The sequence below is a fragment of the Tachypleus tridentatus genome, chromosome 3 (assembly GCF_004210375.1).
Source record: "Tachypleus tridentatus isolate NWPU-2018 chromosome 3, ASM421037v1, whole genome shotgun sequence".
Classification (NCBI taxonomy): Eukaryota; Metazoa; Arthropoda; class Merostomata; order Xiphosura; family Limulidae; genus Tachypleus; species Tachypleus tridentatus.
Genome location: NC_134827.1, coordinates 95243496 through 95255736, shown reverse-complemented (window position 1 = coordinate 95255736; position 12241 = coordinate 95243496). Strand labels below are relative to the sequence as shown.

The 12241-nt window shown below is 29.8% G+C and overlaps 1 protein-coding gene across 1 annotated transcript in view; it reads left to right on the top strand.

Annotated features, from left to right (window-relative positions):
* LOC143247507 (extracellular matrix protein 3-like) overlaps positions 1-12241 on the top strand; it is a 121882-nt gene that overhangs the window by 91783 nt on the left and 17858 nt on the right. The window lies entirely within an intron of this gene.

Here is a 12241-nt window from a genome sequence, read left to right as displayed (position 1 = left end):
GGTTTTAAAGAAGGAATTAAAGTTACTCCACGTTTAGTCTTCCATTAGCACCTGAAGTATTTGTAGTTTTATTTTAAAGTGGGTTTTAAAGAAGGAATTAAAGTTACTCCACGTTTAGTCTTCCATAAGCACCTGAAGTATTTGTAGTTTTATTTTAAAGTAGGTTTTAAAGAAGGAATTAAAGTTACTCCACGTTTTTCTTCCATTAGCACCTGAAGTATTTGTAGTTTTATTTTAAAGTAGGTTTTAAAGAAGGAATTAAAGTTACTCCACGTTTTTCTTCCATTAGCACCTGAAGTATTTGTAGTTTTATTTTAAAGTAGGTTTTAAAGAAGGAATTAAAGTTACTCCACGTTTTTTCTTCCATTAGCACCTGAAGTATTTGTAGTTTTATTTTAAAGTAGGTTTTAAAGAAGGAATTAAAGTTACTCCACGTTTAGTCTTCCATAAGCACCTGAAGTATTTGTAGTTTTATTTTAAAGTGGGTTTTAAAGAAGGAATTAAAGTTACTCCACGTTTAGTCTTCCATAAGCACCTGAAGTATTTGTAGTTTTATTTTAAAGTGGGTTTTAAAGAAGGAATTAAAGTTACTCCACGTTTAGTTCCATTAGCACCTGAAGTATTTGTAGTTTTATTTTAAAGTAGGTTTTAAAGAAGGAATTAAAGTTACTCCACGTTTAGTCTTCCATAAGCACCTGAAGTATTTGTAGTTTTATTTTAAAGTAGGTTTTAAAGAAGGAATTAAAGTTACTCCACGTTTAGTCTTCCATAAGCACCTGAAGTATTTGTAGTTTTATTTTAAAGTAGGTTTTAAAGAAGGAATTAAAGTTACTCCACGTTTAGTCTTCCATAAGCACCTGAAGTATTTGTAGTTTTATTTTAAAGTGGGTTTTAAAGAAGGAATTAAAGTTACTCCACGTTTAGTCTTCCATAAGCACCTGAAGTATTTGTAGTTTTATTTTAAAGTGGGTTTTAAAGAAGGAATTAAAGTTACTCCACGTTTTTTCTTCCATTAGCACCTGAAGTATTTGTAGTTTTATTTTAAAGTAGGTTTTAAAGAAAGAATTAAAGTTACTCCACGTTTAGTCTTCCATAAGCACCTGAAGTATTTGTAGTTTTATTTTAAAGTGGGTTTTAAAGAAGGAATTAAAGTTACTCCACGTTTTTTCTTCCATTAGCACCTGAAGTATTTGTAGTTTTATTTTAAAGTAGGTTTTAAAGAAGGAATTAAAGTTACTCCACGTTTAGGCTTCCATAAGCACCTGAAGTATTTGTAGTTTTATTTTAAAGTGGGTTTTAAAGAAGGAATTAAAGTTACTCCACGTTTTTCTTCCATTAGCACCTGAAGTATTTGTAGTTTTATTTTAAAGTAGGTTTTAAAGAAGGAATTAAAGTTACTCCACGTTTAGGCTTCCATAAGCACCTGAAGTATTTGTAGTTTTATTTTAAAGTGGGTTTTAAAGAAGGAATTAAAGTTACTCCACGTTTAGGCTTCCATTAGCACCTGAAGTATTTGTAGTTTTATTTTAAAGTGGGTTTTAAAGAAGGAATTAAAGTTACTCCACGTTTAGCTTCCATAAGCACCTGAAGTATTTGTAGTTTTATTTTAAAGTGGGTTTTAAAGAAGGAATTAAAGTTACTCCACGTTTAGGCTTCCATAAGCACCTGAAGTATTTGTAGTTTTATTTTAAAGTGGTTTTAAAGAAGGAATTAAAGTTACTCCACGTTTAGTTTCTTCCATAAGCACCTGAAGTATTTGTAGTTTTATTTTAAAGTGGGTTTTAAAGAAGGAATTAAAGTTACTCCACGTTTAGTCTTCTATAAGCACCTGAAGTATTTGTAGTTTTATTTTAAAGTGGGTTTTAAAGAAGGAATTAAAGTTACTCCACGTTTAGTCTTCCATAAGCACCTGAAGTATTTGTAGTTTTATTTTAAAGTAGGTTTTAAAGAAGGAATTAAAGTTACTCCACGTTTAGTCTTCCATAAGCACCTGAAGTATTTGTAGTTTTATTTTAAAGTGGGTTTTAAAGAAGGAATTAAAGTTACTCCACGTTTAGTCTTCCATAAGCACCTGAAGTATTTGTAGTTTTATTTTAAAGTGGGTTTTAAAGAAGGAATTAAAGTTACTCCACGTTTTTTCTTCCATTAGCACCTGAAGTATTTGTAGTTTTATTTTAAAGTAGGTTTTAAAGAAGGAATTAAAGTTACTCCACGTTTAGGCTTCCATAAGCACCTGAAGTATTTGTAGTTTTATTTTAAAGTGGGTTTTAAAGAAGGAATTAAAGTTACTCCACGTTTAGTCTTCCATAAGCACCTGAAGTATTTGTAGTTTTATTTTAAAGTGGGTTTTAAAGAAGGAATTAAAGTTACTCCACGTTTAGGCTTCCATAAGCACCTGAAGTATTTGTAGTTTTATTTTAAAGTAGGTTTTAAAGAAGGAATTAAAGTTACTCCACGTTTAGTCTTCCATAAGCACCTGAAGTATTTGTAGTTTTATTTTAAAGTAGGTTTTAAAGAAGGAATTAAAGTTACTCCACGTTTAGGCTTCCATAAGCACCTGAAGTATTTGTAGTTTTATTTTAAAGTAGGTTTTAAAGAAGGAATTAAAGTTACTCCACGTTTAGGCTTCCATAAGCACCTGAAGTATTTGTAGTTTTATTTTAAAGTGGGTTTTAAAGAAGGAATTAAAGTTACTCCACGTTTAGTCTTCCATAAGCACCTGAAGTATTTGTAGTTTTATTTTAAAGTGGGTTTTAAAGAAGGAATTAAAGTTACTCCACGTTTAGTCTTCCATAAGCACCTGAAGTATTTGTAGTTTTATTTTAAAGTAGGTTTTAAAGAAGGAATTAAAGTTACTCCACGTTTAGGCTTCCATAAGCACCTGAAGTATTTGTAGTTTTATTTTAAAGTATTTTAGGTTTTAAAGAAAGAAGGAATTAAAGTTACTCCACGTTTAGTCTTCCATAAGCACCTGAAGTATTTGTAGTTTTATTTTAAAGTAGGTTTTAAAGAAGGAATTAAAGTTACTCCACGTTTAGTCTTCCATAAGCACCTGAAGTATTTGTAGTTTTATTTTAAAGTAGGTTTTAAAGAAGGAATTAAAGTTACTCCACGTTTAGTCTTCCATAAGCACCTGAAGTATTTGTAGTTTTATTTTAAAGTAGGTTTTAAAGAAGGAATTAAAGTTACTCCACGTTTAGTCTTCCATAAGCACCTGAAGTATTTGTAGTTTTATTTTAAAGTAGGTTTTAAAGAAGGAATTAAAGTTACTCCACGTTTTTTCTTCCATTAGCACCTGAAGTATTTGTAGTTTTATTTTAAAGTAGGTTTTAAAGAAGGAATTAAAGTTACTCCACGTTTTTTCTTCCATTAGCACCTGAAGTATTTGTAGTTTTATTTTAAAGTGGGTTTTAAAGAAGGAATTAAAGTTACTCCACGTTTAGTCTTCCATAAGCACCTGAAGTATTTGTAGTTTTATTTTAAAGTAGGTTTTAAAGAAGGAATTGAAGTTACTCCACGTTTAGTCTTCCATAAGCACCTGAAGTATTTGTAGTTTTATTTTAAAGTAGGTTTTAAAGAAGGAATTAAAGTTACTCCACGTTTAGTCTTCCATAAGCACCTGAAGTATTTGTAGTTTTATTTTAAAGTAGGTTTTAAAGAAGGAATTAAAGTTACTCCACGTTTAGTCTTCCATAAGCACCTGAAGTATTTGTAGTTTTATTTTAAAGTAGGTTTTAAAGAAGGAATTAAAGTTACTCCACGTTTTTCTTCCATTAGCACCTGAAGTATTTGTAGTTTTATTTTAAAGTGGGTTTTAAAGAAGGAATTAAAGTTACTCCACGTTTAGTCTTCCATAAGCACCTGAAGTATTTGTAGTTTTATTTTAAAGTGGGTTTTAAAGAAGGAATTAAAGTTACTCCACGTTTTTCTTCCATTAGCACCTGAAGTATTTGTAGTTTTATTTTAAAGTAGGTTTTAAAGAAAGAATTAAAGTTACTCCACGTTTAGGCTTCCATAAGCACCTGAAGTATTTGTAGTTTTATTTTAAAGTGGGTTTTAAAGAAGGAATTAAAGTTACTCCACGTTTTTTCTTCCATTAGCACCTGAAGTATTTGTAGTTTTATTTTAAAGTAGGTTTTAAAGAAAGAATTAAAGTTACTCCACGTTTAGGCTTCCATAAGCACCTGAAGTATTTGTAGTTTTATTTTAAAGTGGGTTTTAAAGAAGGAATTAAAGTTACTCCACGTTTTTCTTCCATTAGCACCTGAAGTATTTGTAGTTTTATTTTAAAGTGGGTTTTAAAGAAGGAATTAAAGTTACTCCACGTTTAGTCTTCCATAAGCACCTGAAGTATTTGTAGTTTTATTTTAAAGTAGGTTTTAAAGAAGGAATTAAAGTTACTCCACGTTTTTTCTTCCATTAGCACCTGAAGTATTTGTAGTTTTATTTTAAAGTAGGTTTTAAAGAAAGAATTAAAGTTACTCCACGTTTAGGCTTCCATAAGCACCTGAAGTATTTGTAGTTTTATTTTAAAGTGGGTTTTAAAGAAGGAATTAAAGTTACTCCACGTTTAGGCTTCCATAAGCACCTGAAGTATTTGTAGTTTTATTTTAAAGTGGGTTTTAAAGAAGGAATTAAAGTTACTCCACGTTTAGGCTTCCATAAGCACCTGAAGTATTTGTAGTTTTATTTTAAAGTAGGTTTTAAAGAAGGAATTAAAGTTACTCCACGTTTTTCTTCCATTAGCACCTGAAGTATTTGTAGTTTTATTTTAAAGTAGGTTTTAAAGAAGGAATTAAAGTTACTCCACGTTTTTTCTTCCATAAGCACCTGAAGTATTTGTAGTTTTATTTTAAAGTAGGTTTTAAAGAAGGAATTAAAGTTACTCCACGTTTTTTCTTCCATTAGCACCTGAAGTATTTGTAGTTTTATTTTAAAGTAGGTTTTAAAGAAGGAATTAAAGTTACTTCACGTTTAGGCTTCCATAAGCACCTGAAGTATTTGTAGTTTTATTTTAAAGTGGGTTTTAAAGAAGGAATTAAAGTTACTCCACGTTTTTCTTCCATTAGCACCTGAAGTATTTGTAGTTTTATTTTAAAGTAGGTTTTAAAGAAGGAATTAAAGTTACTCCACGTTTAGGCTTCCATTAGCACCTGAAGTATTTGTAGTTTTATTTTAAAGTAGGTTTTAAAGAAGGAATTAAAGTTACTCCACGTTTAGGCTTCCATAAGCACCTGAAGTATTTGTAGTTTTATTTTAAAGTGGGTTTTAAAGAAGGAATTAAAGTTACTCCACGTTTTTTCTTCCATTAGCACCTGAAGTATTTGTAGTTTTATTTTAAAGTAGGTTTTAAAGAAGGAATTAAAGTTACTCCACGTTTTTTCTTCCATTAGCACCTGAAGTATTTGTAGTTTTATTTTAAAGTAGGTTTTAAAGAAGGAATTAAAGTTACTCCACGTTTTTCTTCCATTAGCACCTGAAGTATTTGTAGTTTTATTTTAAAGTAGGTTTTAAAGAAGGAATTAAAGTTACTCCACGTTTAGGCTTCCATAAGCACCTGAAGTATTTGTAGTTTTATTTTAAAGTAGGTTTTAAAGAAGGAATTAAAGTTACTCCACGTTTAGGCTTCCATAAGCACCTGAAGTATTTGTAGTTTTATTTTAAAGTAGGTTTTAAAGAAGGAATTAAAGTTACTCCACGTTTAGGCTTCCATAAGCACCTGAAGTATTTGTAGTTTTATTTTAAAGTGGGTTTTAAAGAAGGAATTAAAGTTACTCCACGTTTAGTCTTCCATAAGCACCTGAAGTATTTGTAGTTTTATTTTAAAGTAGGTTTTAAAGAAGGAATTAAAGTTACTCCACGTTTAGTCTTCCATAAGCACCTGAAGTATTTGTAGTTTTATTTTAAAGTAGGTTTTAAAGAAGGAATTAAAGTTACTCCACGTTTAGTCTTCCATAAGCACCTGAAGTATTTGTAGTTTTATTTTAAAGTGGGTTTTAAAGAAGGAATTAAAGTTACTCCACGTTTTTTCTTCCATTAGCACCTGAAGTATTTGTAGTTTTATTTTAAAGTAGGTTTTAAAGAAGGAATTAAAGTTACTCCACGTTTTTCTTCCATTAGCACCTGAAGTATTTGTAGTTTTATTTTAAAGTGGGTTTTAAAGAAGGAATTAAAGTTACTCCACGTTTAGTCTTCCATAAGCACCTGAAGTATTTGTAGTTTTATTTTAAAGTAGGTTTTAAAGAAGGAATTAAAGTTACTCCACGTTTAGTCTTCCATAAGCACCTGAAGTATTTGTAGTTTTATTTTAAAGTAGGTTTTAAAGAAGGAATTAAAGTTACTCCACGTTTAGTCTTCCATAAGCACCTGAAGTATTTGTAGTTTTATTTTAAAGTAGGTTTTAAAGAAGGAATTAAAGTTACTCCACGTTTTTTCTTCCATTAGCACCTGAAGTATTTGTAGTTTTATTTTAAAGTAGGTTTTAAAGAAAGAATTAAAGTTACTCCACGTTTTTCTTCCATTAGCACCTGAAGTATTTGTAGTTTTATTTTAAAGTGGGTTTTAAAGAAGGAATTAAAGTTACTCCACGTTTAGTCTTCCATAAGCACCTGAAGTATTTGTAGTTTTATTTTAAAGTAGGTTTTAAAGAAGGAATTAAAGTTACTCCACGTTTAGTCTTCCATAAGCACCTGAAGTATTTGTAGTTTTATTTTAAAGTAGGTTTTAAAGAAGGAATTAAAGTTACTCCACGTTTAGTCTTCCATAAGCACCTGAAGTATTTGTAGTTTTATTTTAAAGTAGGTTTTAAAGAAGGAATTAAAGTTACTCCACGTTTAGTCTTCCATAAGCACCTGAAGTATTTGTAGTTTTATTTTAAAGTAGGTTTTAAAGAAGGAATTAAAGTTACTCCACGTTTTTTCTTCCATTAGCACCTGAAGTATTTGTAGTTTTATTTTAAAGTAGGTTTTAAAGAAAGAATTAAAGTTACTCCACGTTTAGTCTTCCATAAGCACCTGAAGTATTTGTAGTTTTATTTTAAAGTGGGTTTTAAAGAAGGAATTAAAGTTACTCCACGTTTTTTCTTCCATTAGCACCTGAAGTATTTGTAGTTTTATTTTAAAGTAGGTTTTAAAGAAAGAATTAAAGTTACTCCACGTTTAGGCTTCCATAAGCACCTGAAGTATTTGTAGTTTTATTTTAAAGTGGGTTTTAAAGAAGGAATTAAAGTTACTCCACGTTTTTCTTCCATTAGCACCTGAAGTATTTGTAGTTTTATTTTAAAGTAGGTTTTAAAGAAAGAATTAAAGTTACTCCACGTTTAGGCTTCCATAAGCACCTGAAGTATTTGTAGTTTTATTTTAAAGTGGGTTTTAAAGAAGGAATTAAAGTTACTCCACGTTTTTTCTTCCATTAGCACCTGAAGTATTTGTAGTTTTATTTTAAAGTGGGTTTTAAAGAAGGAATTAAAGTTACTCCACGTTTAGTCTTCCATAAGCACCTGAAGTATTTGTAGTTTTATTTTAAAGTAGGTTTTAAAGAAGGAATTAAAGTTACTCCACGTTTTTCTTCCATTAGCACCTGAAGTATTTGTAGTTTTATTTTAAAGTAGGTTTTAAAGAAAGAATTAAAGTTACTCCACGTTTAGGCTTCCATAAGCACCTGAAGTATTTGTAGTTTTATTTTAAAGTGGGTTTTAAAGAAGGAATTAAAGTTACTCCACGTTTAGGCTTCCATAAGCACCTGAAGTATTTGTAGTTTTATTTTAAAGTGGGTTTTAAAGAAGGAATTAAAGTTACTCCACGTTTAGGCTTCCATAAGCACCTGAAGTATTTGTAGTTTTATTTTAAAGTAGGTTTTAAAGAAGGAATTAAAGTTACTCCACGTTTTTTCTTCCATTAGCACCTGAAGTATTTGTAGTTTTATTTTAAAGTAGGTTTTAAAGAAAGAATTAAAGTTACTCCACGTTTTTTCTTCCATTAGCACCTGAAGTATTTGTAGTTTTATTTTAAAGTAGGTTTTAAAGAAGGAATTGAAGTTACTCCACGTTTTTCTTCCATTAGCACCTGAAGTATTTGTAGTTTTATTTTAAAGTAGGTTTTAAAGAAAGAATTAAAGTTACTCCACGTTTAGTCTTCCATAAGCACCTGAAGTATTTGTAGTTTTATTTTAAAGTGGGTTTTAAAGAAGGAATTAAAGTTACTCCACGTTTTTTCTTCCATTAGCACCTGAAGTATTTGTAGTTTTATTTTAAAGTAGGTTTTAAAGAAAGAATTAAAGTTACTCCACGTTTAGGCTTCCATAAGCACCTGAAGTATTTGTAGTTTTATTTTAAAGTGGGTTTTAAAGAAGGAATTAAAGTTACTCCACGTTTTTTCTTCCATTAGCACCTGAAGTATTTGTAGTTTTATTTTAAAGTAGGTTTTAAAGAAAGAATTAAAGTTACTCCACGTTTAGGCTTCCATTAGCACCTGAAGTATTTGTAGTTTTATTTTAAAGTAGGTTTTAAAGAAGGAATTAAAGTTACTCCACGTTTAGGCTTCCATAAGCACCTGAAGTATTTGTAGTTTTATTTTAAAGTGGGTTTTAAAGAAGGAATTAAAGTTACTCCACGTTTAGGCTTCCATAAGCACCTGAAGTATTTGTAGTTTTATTTTAAAGTGGGTTTTAAAGAAGGAATTAAAGTTACTCCACGTTTAGGCTTCCATAAGCACCTGAAGTATTTGTAGTTTTATTTTAAAGTAGGTTTTAAAGAAGGAATTAAAGTTACTCCACGTTTTTTCTTCCATTAGCACCTGAAGTATTTGTAGTTTTATTTTAAAGTAGGTTTTAAAGAAAGAATTAAAGTTACTCCACGTTTTTTCTTCCATTAGCACCTGAAGTATTTGTAGTTTTATTTTAAAGTAGGTTTTAAAGAAGGAATTAAAGTTACTCCACGTTTTTTCTTCCATTAGCACCTGAAGTATTTGTAGTTTTATTTTAAAGTGGGTTTTAAAGAAGGAATTAAAGTTACTCCACGTTTAGTCTTCTATAAGCACCTGAAGTATTTGTAGTTTTATTTTAAAGTAGGTTTTAAAGAAGGAATTAAAGTTACTCCACGTTTAGTCTTCCATAAGCACCTGAAGTATTTGTAGTTTTATTTTAAAGTAGGTTTTAAAGAAGGAATTAAAGTTACTCCACGTTTAGTCTTCCATAAGCACCTGAAGTATTTGTAGTTTTATTTTAAAGTAGGTTTTAAAGAAGGAATTAAAGTTACTCCACGTTTAGTCTTCCATAAGCACCTGAAGTATTTGTAGTTTTATTTTAAAGTAGGTTTTAAAGAAGGAATTAAAGTTACTCCACGTTTTTTCTTCCATTAGCACCTGAAGTATTTGTAGTTTTATTTTAAAGTAGGTTTTAAAGAAAGAATTAAAGTTACTCCACGTTTAGTCTTCCATAAGCACCTGAAGTATTTGTAGTTTTATTTTAAAGTGGGTTTTAAAGAAGGAATTAAAGTTACTCCACGTTTTTTCTTCCATTAGCACCTGAAGTATTTGTAGTTTTATTTTAAAGTAGGTTTTAAAGAAAGAATTAAAGTTACTCCACGTTTAGGCTTCCATAAGCACCTGAAGTATTTGTAGTTTTATTTTAAAGTGGGTTTTAAAGAAGGAATTAAAGTTACTCCACGTTTTTTCTTCCATTAGCACCTGAAGTATTTGTAGTTTTATTTTAAAGTAGGTTTTAAAGAAAGAATTAAAGTTACTCCACGTTTAGGCTTCCATAAGCACCTGAAGTATTTGTAGTTTTATTTTAAAGTGGGTTTTAAAGAAGGAATTAAAGTTACTCCACGTTTTTCTTCCATTAGCACCTGAAGTATTTGTAGTTTTATTTTAAAGTGGGTTTTAAAGAAGGAATTAAAGTTACTCCACGTTTAGTCTTCTATAAGCACCTGAAGTATTTGTAGTTTTATTTTAAAGTAGGTTTTAAAGAAGGAATTAAAGTTACTCCACGTTTTTTCTTCCATTAGCACCTGAAGTATTTGTAGTTTTATTTTAAAGTAGGTTTTAAAGAAAGAATTAAAGTTACTCCACGTTTAGGCTTCCATAAGCACCTGAAGTATTTGTAGTTTTATTTTAAAGTGGGTTTTAAAGAAGGAATTAAAGTTACTCCACGTTTAGGCTTCCATAAGCACCTGAAGTATTTGTAGTTTTATTTTAAAGTGGGTTTTAAAGAAGGAATTAAAGTTACTCCACGTTTAGGCTTCCATAAGCACCTGAAGTATTTGTAGTTTTATTTTAAAGTAGGTTTTAAAGAAGGAATTAAAGTTACTCCACGTTTTTTCTTCCATTAGCACCTGAAGTATTTGTAGTTTTATTTTAAAGTAGGTTTTAAAGAAAGAATTAAAGTTACTCCACGTTTTTTCTTCCATTAGCACCTGAAGTATTTGTAGTTTTATTTTAAAGTAGGTTTTAAAGAAGGAATTAAAGTTACTCCACGTTTTTTCTTCCATTAGCACCTGAAGTATTTGTAGTTTTATTTTAAAGTAGGTTTTAAAGAAAGAATTAAAGTTACTCCACGTTTAGTCTTCCATAAGCACCTGAAGTATTTGTAGTTTTATTTTAAAGTGGGTTTTAAAGAAGGAATTAAAGTTACTCCACGTTTTTTCTTCCATTAGCACCTGAAGTATTTGTAGTTTTATTTTAAAGTAGGTTTTAAAGAAAGAATTAAAGTTACTCCACGTTTAGGCTTCCATAAGCACCTGAAGTATTTGTAGTTTTATTTTAAAGTGGGTTTTAAAGAAGGAATTAAAGTTACTCCACGTTTTTTCTTCCATTAGCACCTGAAGTATTTGTAGTTTTATTTTAAAGTAGGTTTTAAAGAAAGAATTAAAGTTACTCCACGTTTAGGCTTCCATTAGCACCTGAAGTATTTGTAGTTTTATTTTAAAGTAGGTTTTAAAGAAAGAATTAAAGTTACTCCACGTTTGGGCTTCCATAAGCACCTGAAGTATTTGTAGTTTTATTTTAAAGTGGGTTTTAAAGAAGGAATTAAAGTTACTCCACGTTTAGGCTTCCATAAGCACCTGAAGTATTTGTAGTTTTATTTTAAAGTGGGTTTTAAAGAAGGAATTAAAGTTACTCCACGTTTAGGCTTCCATAAGCACCTGAAGTATTTGTAGTTTTATTTTAAAGTAGGTTTTAAAGAAGGAATTAAAGTTACTCCACGTTTTTTCTTCCATTAGCACCTGAAGTATTTGTAGTTTTATTTTAAAGTAGGTTTTAAAGAAAGAATTAAAGTTACTCCACGTTTTTTCTTCCATTAGCACCTGAAGTATTTGTAGTTTTATTTTAAAGTAGGTTTTAAAGAAGGAATTGAAGTTACTCCACGTTTTTTCTTCCATTAGCACCTGAAGTAATTTTAGTTTTATTTTAAAGTAGGTTTTAAAGAAAGAATTAAAGTTACTCCACGTTTAGTCTTCCATAAGCACCTGAAGTATTTGTAGTTTTATTTTAAAGTGGGTTTTAAAGAAGGAATTAAAGTTACTCCACGTTTTTTCTTCCATTAGCACCTGAAGTATTTGTAGTTTTATTTTAAAGTAGGTTTTAAAGAAAGAATTAAAGTTACTCCACGTTTAGGCTTCCATAAGCACCTGAAGTATTTGTAGTTTTATTTTAAAGTGGGTTTTAAAGAAGGAATTAAAGTTACTCCACGTTTAGGCTTCCATAAGCACCTGAAGTATTTGTAGTTTTATTTTAAAGTGGGTTTTAAAGAAGGAATTAAAGTTACTCCACGTTTAGGCTTCCATAAGCACCTGAAGTATTTGTAGTTTTATTTTAAAGTGGGTTTTAAAGAAGGAATTAAAGTTACTCAATGTTTAGTCTTCCATAAGCACCTGAAGTATTTGTAGTTTTATTTTAAAGTAGGTTTTAAAGAAGGAATTAAAGTTATTTCACGTTTAGTCTTCTATAAGCACCTGAAGTATTTGTAGTTTTATTTTAAAGTGGGTTTTAAAGAAGGAATTAAAGTTACTCCACGTTTAGGCTTCCATAAGCACCTGAAGTATTTGTAGTTTTATTTTAAAGTGGGTTTTAAAGAAGGAATTAAAGTTACTCCACGTTTAGTCTTCCATAAGCACCTGAAGTATTTGTAGTTTTATTTTAAAGTAGGTTTTAAAGAAGGAATTGAAGTTACTCCACGTTTTTTCTTCCATTAGCACCTGAAGTATTTGTAGTTTTATTTTAAAGTAGGTTTTAAAGAAAGAATT